The 20,409-nt window shown below is 42.2% G+C and overlaps 1 protein-coding gene across 7 annotated transcripts in view; it reads left to right on the plus strand.

Moving 5' to 3' along the window:
• GTDC1 (glycosyltransferase like domain containing 1) overlaps nt 1–20,409 on the plus strand; it is a 266,961-nt gene that overhangs the window by 18,714 nt on the left and 227,838 nt on the right. For 6 of the 7 annotated variants that reach the window (XM_054044312.1, XM_054044317.1, XM_054044315.1 and 3 more), the window contains one exon: nt 19,968–20,036. The exons of the other annotated variant lie outside the window; for it this stretch is intronic. The gene's annotated coding sequence lies outside the window, so the exon portion shown is untranslated. Of the gene's footprint in view, nt 1–19,967; nt 20,037–20,409 lie in introns of those variants that run through there. 7 annotated transcript variants of the gene reach the window in all.

A 20,409-nucleotide genomic window follows, 5' to 3' on the forward strand; every position in this document is an offset into this window, starting at 1 on the left:
AATGCAAATATGTGGAATATTTGCTCTGATTTTGTTTAAGAATCAATGTAAGTTACTTTGTTTCACATCCACTCTTTCTTACTCTTCTCACTCATCCTGGAGTAGTCTTCTCCTTAGTTGTTCAATAAACATATACTTTTCGTACAGCTAAAATTAGGGAATAACAATTTTATGTAAACTAGGCAGTGGAGTCACCCTGTTCCCCCTTTTACGTCTAAATGTTGTGCAAACAACCCTTATGTATATTATACTTGTGGACTGGCTCTCTTACAACCCTTTCTAAATTATACAGAATTAGGATGATCTGAGTGTCAGATGACCGGTTTTGTTGTTGATGTTCAGGATATTTTTCCTGTTTGTTTGTTTTTAAACTAAATCCAGTATTTATAAGACATATATCATAAGTTGGTGATCTAGGCTATCCCATAATAAGGACAATGTGTTGTTGCATTGCTGCTAGAGTAGTATGGGCGTGAGATTGTGACTCAGGAACTCTCCCCACAGCTTAGTGGAGGGAATGTACTGTGACAGCATATGCTGCTTGACACAGCAGTGTAATTACACTATCAGGCACATTGAGGGGGTGAAGCTCCTTCCTGCCCACTTGAATGAGCTGGGGACATAGTGGACCCTGCTTCTCCTGCACTCTGGAAGCAGTGGTATAGTACACAATGCACCATAAGGGCATACATAGGGGTGCTTAATGCCCCCTCTAATCAGTTGTGCAGGGTCAGCCATGAGCTGGTCCAGAGTACTGTATATACTCGTTCATAAGCCGAATATTTTTGGTAAAAAAGTGATGCATCAAAGGTGGGGGGGGTCGGCTTATAAACAGGTCTACACCAAAATTTGATGATTTTAAACTCTATGGAATCATTGAATTGAATATCTAATACATTGTCATTTTGTTTACTTGGAGCGTCTGCAGGCATGGAGCCCCTCAGTTCCCTGTGGCCGCGGTTTGCCATTCCCAGCCAATGGCTCCCTAGTTTGATTGGTCACTATAACTTAAAATGTTGCAGGTACTGTAGAAGTTTAACTGGATAAAAAAATCTTATTACTGCTACGTTAGAATCTAGCCAATTCACACTAATGACTGAGAGACAGATAACAAATGACTGAATTTTGCCAGCTAACAAAGAATAATAAAAAGCAAATCCATTACAAAATGTATGGTATTCATTTATTTAAAAGATATAATTTAGTTCAATTATTGATAATACTTCAGTGTATTCTAGTAAATACACCACTGTCCTCCCATCTCTCTCAACTTCACCTTCTTCCCACCAAAACTCTATTTTGTACCTTTTTCCTCCCAACTCACTTGTTACGATATATAAACTTAACCCTAGAACTGATGAATGCATTGATCTCCTTGGGGCTCCACCAGTGGCCATCATTGGGGTCTACCCTGCATCCCCTAAATGTTAACAAACTCAAGAGGGAATCAAAGGGGAAGATATATATCAAAGGTGAGGAAGCCCTCATCGAGACTGGTCTACCCCCCAAGCTCCTTTAATATTAAACTACTGAGAATGGTAAAGACCAAAGGTGATGGAGACAGGAACTGTGTTTATTTTTTTTTGGTCCAGGGACCTCAGTTTTACTGAACATTTAGCTAGCTTCTAAAAGCTCTATTGTCTACCCCTTAATATTGACTGTTTTCATTAATATATTTTAGCTCTAGAACTCACTTAGCCAGTAAATAATAAATCTTGTTCATCATGAGTGTATTTTTAAGGCTTTTGAATAAACTTTTCATGTTGATCTCGCTTTTGTTTTTTCTACTGATTTATTTTTTAGGATTGAGTATTTTACATTGTGGTGACCCATGATGCCAATAGTCCTGAATTCTGTAAAGCACGTAAGCATATGCTTGAATTTAAGCACATGAGTAGTCCCCACTGATGGCAGTGTTTCTTAGATCAGTCAGACTACTCGTGCTTAAAGGTAAGTATGTGCTTAAGTGCTGGATTATAGCCTATACTGATAACATTTGATTTATATAGACCTTACTTTTCTCAAAATACGACTTTTCAATCATTGATCTTTAGCAGTCTTATACTGAAGTATGTAAATCTCAACATTTCAATTGCACCACATTGCAGGGTGGTTGTTTTTTTGCAAACTTACTAAAGTATGTACGTGTGTGCGTGTATAAAATTATCTCAAAACTGTATTGTAATAAAATCCAGTACCAATGGCATGCCAAGGTGCTCTGAAGTGTTTGTAGAACACAGTGTAAATCATCTAGCTCATAAAATATCACTCAATGTCTTGAAGGGGAACCTTATACTAGGAGTAATCCAGACAAGTCAATAGAACCACTTATAAAGTTGAAGAAGTCTCAGTGTGAGTAAAACAACCACACTCTAGCCCTTATGGAAGCATTTTAGTTGGAATATGTGATACCTTTATTTAATTTACCTGTTTTCTGTTTACAATCATATTAAAAAACATTCTAACTACATCAGGAGGGTAGCTAGTACAGTGCTTTTGCTTTTAATAATACTCAGAACTTACTGTATATAACACTTTACAAAAGTTGCCATATAAGTATTTTTGTCTCCCTAAACCTGGAATCCCAATCTGCCATGCAATCACCATCTCTTTTTTTCAAATTCCTCTTTAAAACATACTTCTTGATGATGATAACTATTAGTAGAGAAACAACTACAATAAAACCATGGAAGGAGTAAGACGTATGACTTGCTTTGCTGCTTTGTCACACTGATTTTTTATTTTTTTATTTTTTTTTTTGTTGTTGCCTCCCTGCAATCAGCTTTGCAAGATGTCTACCTAGATTGTAAACTCTTCAAGATAGGGAATTGTCATTTTGTGTGTCCATAAAGCACTGACCATATTAATGCTGTACAAATAATAACAAAAATGAGATCCTAATTTCACTGAAGAGAGGCAGAGAGGGTTTTGATTTGCTTGAGGCCATAGAGGGATTTGAAGTCAGATCCAGGATTAGAACTCGTGTTCCTGGCTCCAAAGCCAGTATTTAAACCATAAGACACCCCTATTCTCCCCTATTTTATGTTGCTTTCTGATGATACTTTTTGAAGTACATTCATAAAAGCCAGTACTGCAGATTCTTGATACATGTACATGCAGTCACTAGAAACCCCAAACTGTAGGCTGTTGTGTGCTGCAAGTTAGACTAATTTTTGTGTGGATGAAAGTTAGATCCTCATGCTTGAAAATCTAGTTTAAGGATTCTAAAGTAGGCTATTGTTTTTTAATGTTATTGAAAACTGTTCACCAATTAGACAATATCTGTTCTAAAACTTTCTGTGAATTATCAGATGAACACAAAATCATATTTCCCTTTTTGAGACAGATATCACTGCTGTCTTTATAGGTAAAGGTGTGTTTCACATGTACATGTAGATTACTCTTTAATACTTCTTGAATCTGCTTTCAATGTACTGAGATTTTTCAACGTAGTGGTTACAAAAATTTTGCTAATGCGCAGTTTCATACTGCGAGTTATATGCGTAATATTGTGTCCAGTGGGATTCTGTATTGCAAAATTTGCATAGTTATAGTTCTAGTGACATCGTATCTCACATGAAGAACCTAGGGACCTGATACAATATCAGTAAAACTGTCTCCTAGGTATGATTCAAACAGTTTTATTAGCAACATATGGGGTATGAAGGAGCCACAGAGAGTAGTTTTGAGTGTAAGGGTGCTGGACTGTCTCTTTCAGCATGTAATTATATCAGTTCTCTTCTATGGCATTATTTGTAGCTGCTCTGGGATTGCTGAAAAATAACTACTAATATGGTGACACAAAGGATCAGAATAAATTATAATTGTTGACTTTGCAAGAAATTCGTTGGCAAAAAGGCTTACTTTCCCAAGCTCAGTTGTCAGTTCTGCTTTTAGCTTTGTATCTAAGCCATATACACAAAATAATGTTTTCATGAAAGTCTTAGGTTTTACTGGCATTCTGACTCTCTTGCATAATAGATATTCAAAAAGTAAGTCAGATTTCAATTGGCAATATGGTTATTTTTCTTTTTTTATCTCTGCTCTTTGCTAGCCATTTAAGGCTAGGAACATGCTATTTGTGTAATTGGTAACTAGTTATCGAATGTTTTTATTGCTGGAATAGAACGCATTTCTCGGTATCAGAAATGAGTTATCTTCAGATAATCAGTTCATCATTTTAAAACAGTTGTTTGGACATTAAATCCTAGCAACAATACAAACTGAGGATTTTATTAGTAGTATTTTTAATAATAATTTATTCTTAAATGTTAATACCTCATGGTGTAGTGAAAAATGGCAGAAGTTAAGGTGTTTAATGTTTTTGCTATCCACTAATTGAAGCACCAGCACAATATATTTGTTTAAGAGGAGTAATATGTTGACTGCTGCCCTAGTAATGTTTTAAAATATTTGTGTATTTAAGCACTGTGGGTCAGATTATGCCTCTATGCAGAAAAACCTGCATAGGGGCTAGGAAATTCCCTGAGATTCTGCTCACAGAATTTCCCCCTCGTGGCATTTGGCTTCGTTGCAGAATAATTGGGGGGCCAGCTCACAAACCATCCTGCATCCCCAAGAGATCTGTGGAAGACTGTGACATTCTTCAGGGTACAATCTAGACTGATGGACAGCTGTGTCCCCTCAATTCTCCAACTTGGGGTGCCTTTCTCACTGCTTCACTGTGAGAGCAACCACTCCTGATCTGCTCAAACATCACCTCCAACATGTAAATCACTCCCAGCTGTATGAATGTTGTAGCCAGCCACCCATGAGTTACAGTGTGGGAAACACAAGCAAACTCCCAGTCCCAGACTTCCCCCGAGAAATGTGTCTTGTACTGCTCAGCACCTTCCTGGAGAATACAAGCTCATATAAAGTCCGTCATTTCATTAATAGAAAATGATATGCACAAACCTTGTTATTTCAAATGGAGTTTCCCAAACACTTCGATCCAAACACACACTGGTTTAGATAAAACAATAAAATAAGTTTATTAACTACAGAAATAGAGATTTTAAGTGATTACAAGTAAGGAGGCAGAAAAGTCAGAATAGGTTACAAAGAAATTAAAGTAAAATGCATACTAATAGCTAGTTTAACCAAAGTAAGTGACTTCAAAGCAAAAGTTCTCTCACCACATGCTCTAGCACTCTTACTGGCTGGAATCCTTCCAGCCAGGACCTTGCCTCAATTTGTGTTAATTTCCTCATCATTCAGGTGGTGGTGATGCCGTGAGAAGAGATGAATGGAGAGAGAGATTTTGGGGCCTTTGCTCTCCTTTCTTATAGTCTTCTTTTTTTCTTTGGAAAATAATCTCAGCTGAGGTTCTGGAGATGGAAACCTCCAGCTGTTCATTGTCAAGATGTAAATTTCTTGCTCGCACCCTTTTTCCTGCCAAAGAATGGCTTCTTAACCAGGTGATAGTCCATTTAATTTCATTGACACCTGGCTGAGGCGTCAGTTCGCCTTCTGTCCCTGAGGTTTGTGGCTGTTTTCCCATATTTAGAATGTTTTAGTAACGTCCTACAATAGAATCTTATAAGTTTACATACAATGTCGCCACACATATTTTACCACACCAATAATGATCAGCAAATTATGAGTTTTCAAATGATACCTCACAATGCATACTTTGTACAAAATCCATTATAATTTTGTAAAAAGGGTGAGCATAGGGATACTGACTGTCACAGTGACATAAGGCTACCCCTGCAGAGGCACTGAATCTGAGACACCTGCCTCCTCCTTAGTGGTTATTAGAGAAACCCCCTCAATTTCTGCTTTGGGAGTTCATTTTAAGAGTGTCCCCCAGCATTGAGGGATTTCCTCAGCAAAGTCAACACAGTTTTTGGTTGTATTAACTTTCCTCTAGTGTTTCTACTAGATGCCAGGAGCAGGTTGTGCATCCTCCCCACTCAGTACTCCAGTCTCAATCTCAGCTTGCCCATGTGAAGATTCCCAGATGCACAGAGTCATTACATTGCCACTGAGTTAAGTAAATAAAGACACAACATCTGTTTTCTAATTGGAAAATGAACAGATCCCAAGTTTTAGTCACATAAATATCATAACCTCTGTATTACCCAGCATGTATGGTCTCAAGGCTACCACTCAGTATAGCGAAGCTGTGCATCTTCAAAATGTATTTATTTAAAAAATAAACAAAACTTAAACTTATTGTGGCCTTACAATAACAAAAAATGTACAGTTTTGATGCAATTGCACTTGCATGCTTAGTATTTTTCTACATTTTGTTTTTCTGTTTCTGTTTAAGCAGACTGCACGATTTTTGTAAATTTTTGAAGCAGGTGAGAAGAGCTTGGGAAAAAGTCAATACATATATGCATTTGCAATACATAACACAGTTGATATTTCATACTTTTAGTCTACCAATCTTGCACATCCCTTTAACCTGTATAACATAAACATTTTATAAGTTTGTAAAGTTTTATATAATTACATTTAAAAACCTATTAAAGACTAAAACTGAATATCAGAGATGAAAAAAATCACAATAGCAGGGAGAATTACACTGAGAACTTGTACACCACTTTTCACTTCTTAGTTTCTACACATTGCACTGCTTTTTAGCCTCTCTTTTTAAACTTTGAATGATTTTATAATCTGGGTAGCTAATTTACAGAGAGGTTATTGCTTTTGTAGTTCAAGTCGTGGCTTAGTGCGGGCTGGGCGGGGCCGGCGGTCGGGACCCCGGCAGGCAGCAGTGTGCCATTAAAAAACCTGCCCGGGCCAGCCTGCTCTTCTCCGCTCCCCGCCCACTGCTTTCTCCTGCAGGGGCAGGGGGAAGAAGCTTGGTCCTGCCGGCTGCTGCTGCAGGGAAGCCTCCACCAGCAGCCAAGCTCCCTCCTCCCCTGTCTCTTCCCTCAGCATGCTGGGTTCCTGCTCCTCCTCTACCTCCCTGCGGCCGAACAGCTGATGGCCCTGGAGAGGGAGTGGGAGAACGGAGCTGGAACTGTAGCCGCAGCGTGCTCGCTGCTCCGGAGAAGAGGCGGGGACGGGGCTTTGGGAAAGGAGGGTGGAATCAGGGCATATCCCCTCCAGCCCCCTGCTGTGAGCCACTCAGGGCAGAGGGCTGGGAGCATCCCCACGACTCCAGCCCACACCCCAAGGCCCCTGCCCTGACCCCTGCACGCCCCTCACACATACCCAGCCCCCGGCCCTGACCCCTGCCCTCCCCCACGACCCCAGCCCTGACTCTGGCTTTTTTCTCTCCCACAAAACTTTTTGCATAATCTGTTAGGGGAAAAGTAATAGTGCTGCTTTTTAAAAAGAAATCCCCCTTTTTTGCATATCCTACCTCCTAGGTTGTGAGGTATGCCCAGCGGATTCTCAGCAAGGAACACCTGATGAACGAAGAGGTCAGCTACATGAATGCTTCAAAAGAGTCATCCGTAATTAGAGGAGTGTAACTGTATCCTGGTTTTGATTGCCCCCTGAACACTTATTTGAATTTTTTTCCAGACAAGCTGAGTCGTCTGCGCACAAAGAATGTAAATTATTTGCATTTGCAGTGTCCAGCTCCCCCACACTCCATGCCCTGACTCCTGCACCCCCTCACACACCCCCAGCTCTCTGCCATGACTCCTGCACCACCCACACATACCCAGCCTCCCCACACCCTGACTCTTGCACCCCCCCACATCCCCACCCCCACCCTGAGCACCAATCGGAAGCTCCTGCACCCCTCCCCGGCCCCTACATTCCCACCTGCAACCCTCACACCAAATGGGAGCTGCCCAGGTAAGCGCTCCAGACCGAAACATCCTGCCCCAACCCTGAGCCCCCTCCCTCATTCTAGCTCCTGGCCAGACCCTACACCCCAACCCCCAGCCTGCTCCTTCACCCTGTGCTCAGTGCACTCCCACCCTCAGCTCAGTGCAGAGAGAGAGGAAGAGAATGGGCTAAAACCAGGGATAAGGTAGGTACCCACCCTATGTGGGCAGGGCCAGGACCCCAGACTGGCAGCGGGCTGAGCGGGGCCGGCAGCTGGGACCCTGACTGCAGGGAGCTGGCGGACAGAACCCCGGACCAGCAGTGGGCTGAGCCGCTCAGCCCACTGCCGGTCTGGGGTCCTGGCTGCCGGTCCCGCTCAGCCTGCTGCTGGTCTCGGGTTCTGGCTGCCGGCCCCTTGCCAGTCGGGGTCCCAGCCACAGGACCCACTCAGCCCACTGCCAGCCTAGGTGAATGGAACCCCAGGCTGGCCGTGGACTGAGCGGGCCGGCGGTGTAAGATGAGCATTTTAATTTAATTTTAAATGAAGCTTCTTAAACATTTTTAAAACCTTGTTTACTTTTACATACAACAATAGTTTAGTTATATAATATATAGACTTATAGAGAGAAGCCTTCTAAAAAACGTTAAAATGTGTTACTGGCACGCAAAACCTTAAATTAAAGTGAATAAATGAAGACTCAGCACACCACTTATTGCCGACCCCTGGGCTAGACTATGGATGGGATGGAAGACTTGATTGCCTCCCTCACTTGCTGTGTATGGAGCCATAGGGTCATACAGCAGTTATTCTTCAATACCTGTTGCCTTGTGCTCCCTACCCTGTGATGAAGGTATAGTTTGAATGTCATTTCCATGATGTTGTGGGTCTGACTAAATCACCACATTTGGGTATCAGGAAGTTTTTTTTTTATTTTTTTACCTTGGCACAAGATTGGCAAGGTGTCCAATAGGTTTTCTCACCTTTCTAGCAGCACCCTGAGCTTCAGTTTTAGGTTGATAAGGAGTAAGGACAGGAATTAAAAGTTGTAAGATTGTAAGTGAACTTTGTAATTTCATCACAACTTGCAGCCAGAATCCAGTGTGGGTAAGAGGCTCAAAAGGGCCAGCTCCCAGAGATAACCATGAGTGATGAACCCAAGAGATGACTGGTAGACCTAATGGCCCAGGGGTGCTGGAACAATTTGTATAATCGGGATGCTGAGAGCCATTGAACCAAACTGTAAACCCTGTATATGATGGAAAACACTTAAAGCCAGGGGATGCAGCAGCACCCCTAGGCCTGGTCTACACTAGGCGTTTATGTCGAAGTTAGCGCCATTACATCGAATTAACCCTGCACCCGTCCACACTGCGATGCTATTTAGTTCGACATAGAGGTCTCTTTAATTCGACTTCTGTACTCCTCCCCGACGAGGGGAGTAGCGCTAAATTCGACATGGCCATGTCGAATTAGGCTAGGTGTGGATGGAAATCGACGCTAATAGCTCCGGGAGCTATCCCACAGTGCACCACTCTGTTGACGCTCTGGACAGCAGTACGAGCTCGGATGCTCTGACCAGCCACACAGGAAAAGCCCCGGGAAAATTTGAATTTGAATTCCTTTTCCTGTCTGGCCAGTTTGAATCTCATTTCCTGTCTGGACATCGTGGCGATCACAGCAGCACTGGCAACGATGCAGAGCTCTCCAGCAGTGATGGCCGTGCAGTCTGTGAATACAAAGAGGGCCCCAGCATGGACTGATCGGGAAGTCTTGGATCTCATCGCTGTGTGGGGCGATGAGTCCGTGCTTTCTGAGCTGCGCTCCAAGAAACAGAATGCAAAGATCTATGAGAAGATCTCAAAAGACATGTCAGAGAGAGGATACAGCCGGGATGCAACGCAGTGCCGCGTGAAAATCAAGGAGCTGAGACAAGGCTACCAGAAGACCAAAGAGGCAAACGGACGCTCCGGATCCCATCCCCAGACATCCCGTTTTTACGAGGCACTGCATTCCATCCTCGGTGCGGCCGCCACCACTACCCCACCACTGACCATGGACTCTGAGGATGGGATACTCTCCACGGCCGGTTCCTCGGACATGTTAGGGGACGGGGAAGATGAGGAAGGAGATGAGGAGGGCGAGGCAGTCGGCAGCGCTCACAACGCTGATTTCCCCGACAGCCAGGATCTCTTCATCACCCTTACAGAGATCCCCTACGAAGCGTCCCCAGCCGTTACCCCGGACACAGAATCTGGGGAAGGATCAGCCAGTAAGTGTTGTAAACATCTAAACATTTATTTTTAACAGAACAGGAATATTAACAATTAAAAGAATGGGTTGTTCATGATTACTGTGCCCTAGGCGCTTAACGGTTTAGTCATGGGCAGTGCAAGTTTTGAAAAAAAAAAATCTAGCAATGTCCGGTTTTCCGTGATTGTCCAGCACAAGCCGCTCTACTGTTTATTCCCTGCTACTGCAGCTACAGTAAAATGCGGTCTATATGTGCGGGGATAGAGCAGTAATCCTCCTGGGACATCTCGATGAAGCTCTCCTGGAGGTAATTGGAAAGCCGTTGCATGAGGTTCCTGGGGAGAGCGGCCTTATTGGGTCCTCCGAAGTACGACACGTTGCCGCGCCACGAGACTATCAAGTACTCGGGAATCATTGCTCTGCACAGCAGGGCGGCATACGGCCCTGGTCTTTGGAGGCTTTCCCGGAGCATTCTCTCTCTCTCGCTCTCAGAGATCCTCATCAGGGTGATGTCGCCCATGGTGACCTGCTTTGAATTAGGTAGGGGAATGTTAGTGTTGGGACTGCTTGCTCGTTCCTTTACAGAACTGTAACTGCTGGTTTGCAGCCACGCGGTGGAGGCGGGAGAGGGGCAGCCAAAAGGGATCGTTCCCGGGGACAGCCGCGAGGGGGTGGGACAGGGGCAGAGTTCCCGCTTGCCGGATTGCTGGCAGCAGGGACTGACATTGCTTTAAATGTGAAATGAGGCCAGTGGTAATATAAAAGTTTTAAACTGCCACAAGTCTACGGCTTACCACGTCTGCCTGCAACAGAAATTCCGTTGTGCTGCCCCGCTTCTCAAATGTGCTGTGCAAGACCCCAGGCACTGAATGCGAAGGCCGAGAATTCGACCTTGTGCTGAGTGCGCATGTGATAGGTGCTGTGCATGGTCTTGTTCACAGAGAAAGACTATGTTCTTTGTTCACAACTACATTTATCTTTCTGAGGAATTCACTCCCTTTTTCCCATTTCCACAGCCCCATCTGCGACTGTCTCAGAAGCTAGCCTGGCATCACAGTCCCAGAGGCTAGCGCGGATTAGGCGTAGGAAGAAGAGGACACGGGAGGACATGTTCTCTGAACTTATGGCCTGTTCCCAAGCCCAGGCAGCACAGCAGACCCAGTGGCGGGAGAAATTGACCCAAATGCAGCAAGCAAACATGGATCGGGAGGAGAGGTGGCGGCAGGAAGACCAGCAGGCGACTCAAACGCTGCTTGGACTACTGAGGGAGCAAACAGACACGCTCCGGCGCCTTGTGGATGTTCTGTAGGAACGGAGGCAGGAGGACAGAGCCCCGCTGCAGTCCATCTCTAACCGCCCTCCCCCGCCACCAAGTCCCATACCCACCTCACCCAAAGTGCAAAGAAGGAGAGGCGGCAGAGTCCCTGCTAACTCTCACTCCACCCCTGCAGAGAGCTCTAGTAGCAGAAGGCTCTCATTCCCCAAAATTTGAAAAGTTCTTTCCTTCCCGCCTGACACAAGCCCCCGTCCAAGTTTCACCTCCCAGTTCCATGTGTAGTTGATAATAAAAAATACGTTTCTGTTAACTACTGTTTCAATCATGTTCTTTTGGAGGAGGAGGGGAAAGGGGGTTGGTAATTGGACAGGACAGTCACCTTTGGCAGGGTACATAGGCGGGGGCAGGCACAGCAGCAGGGCACATACACAGTGCAGTGATGCAGTGACTAGTTACCCTGGTTAGTTTGGGAGGTTGTTTTCATGTTATGTGGTGGGGGGTGGGTTGCTCTGTGACTTTGTGGCGGGGGAGGGCAGTTACAGATCTTAAGCGGCGGTCCTTATGCAGGATCACAGAGCCACGCAGCAGGTGATCTGTAACCGTCCTCCCCCTGCCACAAAGTCACATAGCCCCCCCATACACACAGTCCCGATCAGGAGGGGTGACAGGCTCCGTTGAAACAACCATCCCACCGCAGCGGAGCCCGTCAATCCTTGAGTTTAGAAGCTTCATTCGCGTCACTACACTACACCCGCTCCGCACCACAGTCTGAGTCCCAGTTTTAAAAAATTCCTGCGAAAACAGTATTAAAGAAAACGGTGTGCATTAACAAAGTAGAACTATTTTTATTTCGAAACGTGTGTTGGAAGGGGAGTGAAGGGGGTATGTAACTGGATAGGATAGTCAACATTAACTGGGTAAAGAAACGGGGGCAGGTTCAGCTTCTCTGTACACAAACTTTAAAGTCACAGGTTACCCTGCTCACTCAGGAACTTTGCTTTCAAAGCCTCCCGGATGCACAGCGCTTCCCGCTGGTCTCTTCTAATCGCCCGGCTGTCTGGCTGTGCGTAATCAGCAGCCAGGCTATTTTCCTCAACCTCCCACCCCGCCATAAAGGTCTCCCCTTTGCTCTCACAGAGATTGTGGAGCACACAGCAAGCTGCTATAACAATGGGGATATTGGTTTCGCTGAGATCACAGCGAGTCAGTAAGCTTCTCCATCTCCCCTTGAGACGTCCAAAAGCACACTCCACCACCATTCTGCACTTGCTCAGCCGGTAGTTGAAGAGTTCTTTTTCAGTGTCCAGGGCGCCAGTATAGGGCTTCATGAGCCAGGGCATTAGCGGGTAGGCTGGGTCCCCGAGGATGACTATAGGCATCTCCACATCCCCAACAGTTATTTTGTGGTCCGGGAAGTAAATACCTTGTTGCAGCCGTCTAAACAGACCAGAGTTCCTGAAAACACGAGCGTCCTGAACCTTGCCCGGCCATCCCACGTAGATGTTGGTAAAACGTCCCCTGTGGTCCACCAGTGCTTGCAGCACCATGGAAAAATAGCCCTTTCGGTTAATGTACTGGGTGGCCTGGTGGTCCGGTGCCAGGATAGGGATGTGAGTTCCATCTATGGCCCCACCGCAGTTTGGGAATCTCATCGCTGCGAAGCCATCTATGATCGCCTCCACGTTTCCCAGGGTCACTACCTTTGGCAGCAGTACATCAACGATTGCCTTCGCTACTTGCATCACAACAACCCCCACGGTAGATTTGCCCACCCCAAACTGGTTCGCGACTGACCGGTAGCTGTCTGGCGTTGCAAGCTTCCACAGGGCTATGGCCACTCGCTTCTGTACACTCAGTGCAGCTCGCAACCGGGTGTCATTGCGCTTCAGGGCAGGGGACAGGAACTCACAAAGTTCCAGGAAAGTTCCCTTCCGCATGCGAAAGTTTCGCAGCCACTGGGATTCATCCCAGACCTGCAGCACTATGCGGTCCCACCACTCAGTGCTTGTTTCCCGTGCCCAGAATCGCCGTTCCACGGCATCAACATGACCCATTGCCATCGTGATGTCCTCGGCGCTGGGTCCCCTGCTTTCTGAGAGGTCTGTGCTACTCTCAGACTTCAGGACATCACCGCGGTGCCGTAGCCTCCTCGCCTGACTTTTCTGCATCTGCCTCAGGGAAACCTGTATGATAAGCTGCGAGGCGTTGAGAGCGGCCACAACTGCAGCGATGGTCGCAGCGTGCTCCATGCTCGCAGTGCTGTGGCATCCGCGCTGTCAATGACTGGAAAAGTGCGCGAACTGATTTCCCGCCGGCGCTTTCAGGGAGGGAGGGCGGGAGTGATGGACGGATGACGACAGTTACCCAAAAGCACCCTCAACACATTTGTTACCCAGAAGGCATTGCCGGCTACACCCAGAATTCCAGTGGGCAGAGGGGACTGCGGGAACTGTGGGATAGCTGACCACAGTGCACCGCTTCGAATGTCGACGCTTTCACCGTTAGTGTGGACTCACAAAGTCGAATTACTGTCCTTAGTGTGGACACACACGTTCGACTTTGCAATATCGATTCCAAAAATTCGATGCAAGTAAATTCGAACTACTCTCGTAGTGTAGACAAGGCCCTAGTTTCAGCACTTATTTAATGGCCTGTAGGAAGGAGGGGAAACCTTAAGTTTTTGAAGACTCAGATGATCTTCATGTATACCCTCATTCCCCCTTGTTGAGACAGAATCAGAGGACTCACAGGTGGGCTGAGTCCTAGCAGCTAGGCTGAATGGGGCTAATCCTGAATATTGGTTATTTGGCATGGAGGCCATTTAACACCATTCTGGATCCAAGTAAATATTTGGTATTTTTTGGTGGGAAGAAATTATCCATTAAAATTTAATAAAATAGTGGCTTTCTGCTTTAAAATCTGTCCCTATGTCAGTGTTTCTTTCTGCATATCCTAATCAAGATGAAGTGTTCAGATTTTGTAAATTTTATTTGCATATATTTGTAATGTATGTAACCCAAATTTCTTGCAGTATTTTGATGAAAGCTTAGAAATTATTATCTCCAAAGCAGTGGACATTCTCAGGGAGCTAAAAATACTGGTAATATTTGTACAACAGCTAGGGTTATCTCTTTGACTCCAAGAAAAGCTTACAACTCCACATTTAACAGCTTCTGTGGATTTCACACATAATTTTTACATATAGCATATTTATAAATGCTATGCAGCTTATTTTGACATACTTTCATTTCATTTTGACATCCTAATTGACCTGCAGCATTTGACTCAGCCTATCAAGACTATATTGACATTGTATATATAAAATCTTGTAAATAAAATAGCTTAAAAGATTTTAGGAATTACATGAAATGGAAAAAGGAATGTTAACGGAGACATTTGTGTAGTACATTATGAAATTATCAAGACCTTAAAAGTCAATATTAGAAATAGACCAGCACAACTAATATTTGTTATATTTAACTTCTTTATAGATTGAATAATTTTCTTCTGATATATTTTAAATCTAATCTTGTGGAATAGTTTAGCTGTTTTAAAACACACCTTCCTCAGAAATGAGACAAAAATAATAATCCTCCAACACTTAATTTGGCATGCTATGTCATGTAAATATACACAATGCACACACATCTTGTGGTTCTAAGAAAAAAATGGGGTTTTTGATAATTTAAAATTTTGCCTTGATGTGATTAATCAAGGACATTATGCCATGCCATAACTAATGTAGGAAAATCTATCTGATCTGATTCTTCTCAGTGACAATGTGTCATAATGTGAGATAGCAAGGCCAAATATGAAAAAAGGAAATTGTTAATACAGTGTTTTTAAAAGTCCAGTTTGTGAATGTGCTATTTTCTTTTTCTTTTTTAGGGTTCAGTGTTTCATACTTTTGATAATTAATTACATGCTTAGGAAAATATCCACACAGTGTAGTGTCTGCAGATTTATAGGTAGTATTTTATTTATCATCAACCATGAATAGGTTTAAGATGGTTTTGGCACATAGATGTATCGCAAACTCTGCAGATGATGTAAGCAGTAGCAGAAGCAACTATCTTCAAATAATTTGATAAAACCAAGTCGAGCACACTCAAATAATGTAAATAGCCAAGTGGTTAAATTTATTTATTTAGTTCATAATTAATAGTTTAAATAATTCATATACCAACTAAATTTTCACTTCTGGTATCTTGTCGATAAGATGTGAGGTTTACTATGTTTAAAAAAATCCAAATCTTATAGAATCCTCAAAATATGCATATGCCTTACTGAGTAACTGTATTGTTGTTATTCCCTTGTCCTTGTCTCTCCTTCCTCCCCACTTTTTGATCTGTTTCTTTCCCTCATTTCTTGTGTCCTGTCAAAATTGCAAGTTCTTTGGGGCAGGGGCAGGGGCAAAGTACAAAGGGGGGAGGGATAGCTCAGTGGTTTGAGCATTGGTCTGCTAAACCCAGGGTTGTGAGTTCAATCCTTGAGGGGACCATTTAGGGATTTGGGGCAAAAATCTGTCTGGGGATTGGTCCTGCTTTGAGCAGGGGCTTGGACTAGATGACCTCCTGAGGTCCCTTCCAACCCTGATATTCTATGAACTACAAAAATCTTAGGGTGCTTTGGTAGCACAAAATATCCTTAAAACAGGGTCTAAATGGCCAGCTGCAATTTTCACTGACATAGGAGAATCTCTAGGTGGCATAGAGCTAGCTGATGGTGATCAGTTCTGTTCCATTCTTTTCACAGGCCCGGCCAAGGGAGGTGCTTGACTTGAGTATATTTAAAAAAAATTGAAAACAGATCTAATATATTTACAGTATTGATGAAACATAAAATATTACATGCAATACACTTTTTACCATAACTGTTTAACCCTTCTTACAGAGACGAATAATACTGAAAGTCAATGTGATTTAGGCTCCCAAGTCCCTACATCACTTTTGAAAATTGGTTGTAAGCTCCTAGTCACTTAGGTAACATTTTCAAAAGTGACTATCATATTTAGTTTCATACAGTGCAAGCCACAATTAAATGACTTGCTATGAAATATTACCATGTGGAGCACAATAACTAATATACTAGTGCATGATATCTCTTTGACATGTTGTGCTTTATTGTTGGAGGAATGCATTCCATTAGGCAACTGTGTAGCTTCATAATATCTCATACAAAGCACTGATACCTGTCATATGGTAAATAAGTACATAATTATTTGTTGTAGTGGTTCTCTAAAAGACAAGAGAAGTTATGCTTTCCTTTCATGCTGAATTTCTGCCTATCCATGTCTTTACATTTACTGGTTCATGCTTTCCAGCATATCAAATGTTCCGTGGTAAATGCTGACTGAGATTAGTTTCTCAAGTATACAAAGCATAGTGTGTTTTAGCTGATAATCAATAATTCAATAAAATACTGTGCTGATTTTGCATTCAATTCTGAAGGGCAGAGTCACATAACTGCAGATGGTCACCACCCACAGATCATTTTTGTAATGTCCTTTTTCAGATAGGCCCAAGGCAATGAGAGATGGGCAGAATTTTAAAATGTCGACCAATTCATGACCTAAACTTCCATGCCTTTCTGTACTACCCAGACTATTATTGACATTTCTTTCTAGAATAAGATTTCAAAAATTAAAAAAAAAATCTTTTCATCTTGTGTTCCTTTTCTATGTAAGTGAAAGGCAATGTGGATAGTGCAATCAAGAACTCATGGGTTCTAATACTGGCTGTGCCATTGGCTCACTGTAAGGGCAAGCCACTTCACCTTCCTGTGCCTGGTACTGAATCTTTAAATATCCTATCTGTAATAACACTCCCCTGCCTACTTCACAGGAATGTTGTGTAGATTAATTACAGTTTGTATAGTGCTTTGAACATATACAACATCATATAGTATCTGATAAATATTATTATTTTGAGTGTAATTTCTAAAACTTCAGAATTTGTACATGTGAGTGATCTATATATTTAAACCCCTTTGTGAAAAGGGTACAAAAGTAAATGCTAAGATCATATTTTTAAATTGAATCTATTTTGTTTTTAACATTTGCTTAAAATCTAATGAAAACCTTATGTTATGAAGTAGGAGTCTCTTATTTTTTGAAAAAAGAAAAAAAAAAATTTTTTTTAAACCTGTTTTTGTTTTTTTGTTTTTTTTTCTTTTGATATGATACTGAAAGTATAGCTCAAACAGGAAAGTACAGAAGGAAGAACACACAAGTTCTGGTCAGCTGTTTTAGCTTTTAAGTTATAGGTGCTTGTTATCTAACAAATGATTAAAATATGTTTTCTTTTAAAACTTATGGGAAAAACATATTTTTCATTTCTTTATGCTGTCTTTGTGCAAGCAGAGTAAGAGAATGGGTTTGAGTGTCAGAAGTAAGGAGTACAAATAGTTTTGAATCGTGTGGTTGCAGTCTCAAGAGTACTTTTGAGAGTGAAACTAGAACACATTTTAGCATTTCCATCTGCATACCTGTAATTTGCATCATCTCTAAAAAGAAGGCATTTACCACGCGCTTGTAAGGCGTATATTGAAAGTGCATGCAGCAAATGTCATGCTGCACTTTGGTTTTGGAAGAGGCTGAGGTGTGGGGGAAGATTTGTTTAATTTTTTCAAAGAGGTGTAACACGGGCTTTCCCCATTTCAAAGTAAAGGCAGATGTAAAACAAGTGTTGGTGCTTTATAGACACTTGTGTATGTATATGTATGTTTATATATAGGCTTATACACTATGTTCTTTTTCAGGTTTTTCTGACCATTTTAATTTGAATAGTATCCACTGGAAATTTAACATGATTCTGGTAAACAGTTAATTATTAATTTTAGGTGATTTCCAGTATGTCAGCTGATTAAATCACTGTTTTGACACACCTTTTTAAGAAATACTTTTCATATTTTTGAGGACAAATGAGATGTAGCTATATCAAATATTTTCCTAGGAAAGAGTTGGAGCTATAGAAGTGTTGGCCAGAATTTCTAATTGGAGTAACAACCCCTCAGAGCCATCAAGCTCATTAGGGCCTGGATCCAGCAAAGCTTTTATGCACATGTACATTTAAGAATGTGAATTTTCCCATTGATTTCAACAGGACTACTCATGTGCTTACAGTTATACATGTGTTTAAGTGCTTTTCTGGATCAGGGTCTATGCTGGCAATAGAGTGGCATGGGGGATTGCACAAAGGAATGTTATCCAGATCCGGGAGAGGCTAATTTGGCTTTTTTATTTATGTATAGGCAGGTGAAGGTGAAAAGCCTGCAACTTAGAACAGTATATTTAATGTCTCACAAGAGTTGTCCAGAGCTTAATGAACTTGTGAGGATTCCCTAGATTGTTTCCCAGCCACCATCTTCCTGTCAGTGACACCAGACAGCCCACCAGCATCATTTATTTAACCAGCCAGAGAGGTCAAAGAGGTGAAGTAGACTCTCCCCTAAAAACATGCAGTCTCAGCAGAGCTTTTACCCACTGTTAGCCTGCGGAGTGAGAGACCAGCATCTGCATATGGTGGTTCTAAAGCACTATAATTGGTTCACTAGGCAATGCTGTTCATCTTGTGTTAGGGTGGAGTTTTGCATCTGGAAGGAGGAGGCCTAAAGAGGAAAGGAATTTTGAAATTGTGAATTTAAAGAACCTCCTTTTACAAGACCATTTGAACCATATCTGGGTTGAAAGAAGCTGAAGTCTTCTTAAACTCATGATATGAAAAAGCTGTTTACTGGTATGAAGGTTATCAACAACATTATTTTGCATTTTTATGGTTTAATTTGTATTTTTGTTTTTAAGGAATGCAGCAGTATTAAACAGAGTTAATGAAAGCTAACTGTATAATTTAAAGTAGCAAGATCCCAGAGCAAATTCTCATTTGTGGTGTTCGGCTTTTTTTTATAGTACACTTATTTATTGGCAACTGGAATATATATATTCTTTGTGAAACTGTCGTAAAAATGAAGCTATCCATTGTAAAACGGACAGTTTTGACAATAAGAACTGTCCTTCAATATTTGAAGCCTGCTGGGCTCCCCATAGAAATTGAAACTGTAAACATTTTATGGAGGCAGATGAATTGCTAGGATCCCAACATAAATTTTAAGAAAAAGAACATCTTTTTGATATAGCTGCATGAGTGTCTCTGTGTTGACTTTCTCTGAAATAGTGCACAAAAGAGGAGCCACATATATTTTGGTAACATCAGGATGGAGAACCCTTTAGACTTCCATTACCATTAATGGAGCAGAAGAACACAAACCATATATATACTTTGGCCCAAATCTTGCAAACATCTGCAGGCCCAGGGCAGGGAGGAGGGATAGCTCAGTGGTTTGAGCATTGGCCTGCTAAACCCAGGGTTGTGAGTTCAATCCTTGAGGGGGCCACTTGGGGATCTGGGGCAAAATCAGTACTTGGTCCTGCTAGTGAAGGCAGGGGGCTGGACTCGATGATCCTTCAAGGTCCCTTCCAGTTCTAGGAGATGGGATATCTCCATTAAAAAACAAACAAAACAAAAAAACAAACAAAAAAACTCCAAATATTTGTTAAAATAGGCGATTTCTGGTTTAGATAGGTTTGTCCCCAGCTAACTGTTTAGCAAGCGATTTTTTTCCATAAAAATATCCATGATTGTATATTTCTGTTCATTTAATACATTTGGAGGGAAAATTAAATGTCTTTAATTTTCTTTTTAATAGAAAACCAGAAGTGGAAGAGAATGAAGTATTTTTGTGTTCATGCTTTGCATACACCAAAACTGAAACAAAGTAAGGAAGTTCACGTTTTTGTTTGTTATTTCAGACTTACTGTTTCAGGTGAACATCATCCATCTCAAAGCTGTGTTAATGGGATCAAAATGGCTACTTACACTTACTAGCAAAAAGGGATCACTGAGTCTTGCAGATTTTTTTCTTATGTGGTGTTTAACTTAATTAAATTAGATGTTGTTCATTTAAATTATATTTTGTAGTCACATTGTACTGAATCATAGAAATCAAAGTAGCTAGATCATGATTTCTTTCTAGGCATCTCTGCCTTTATAATATTTACATAATATTCCCAAGTTTAAGTATCAACTGCCTACTACATTTACTCACATGTGCAAATGTTGTTAATTGTGCTCAGTCTAGTCCACTGAAA

The sequence above is a fragment of the Malaclemys terrapin genome, chromosome 11 (assembly GCF_027887155.1).
Source record: "Malaclemys terrapin pileata isolate rMalTer1 chromosome 11, rMalTer1.hap1, whole genome shotgun sequence".
Lineage (NCBI taxonomy): Eukaryota > Metazoa > Chordata > Testudines > Emydidae > Malaclemys > Malaclemys terrapin.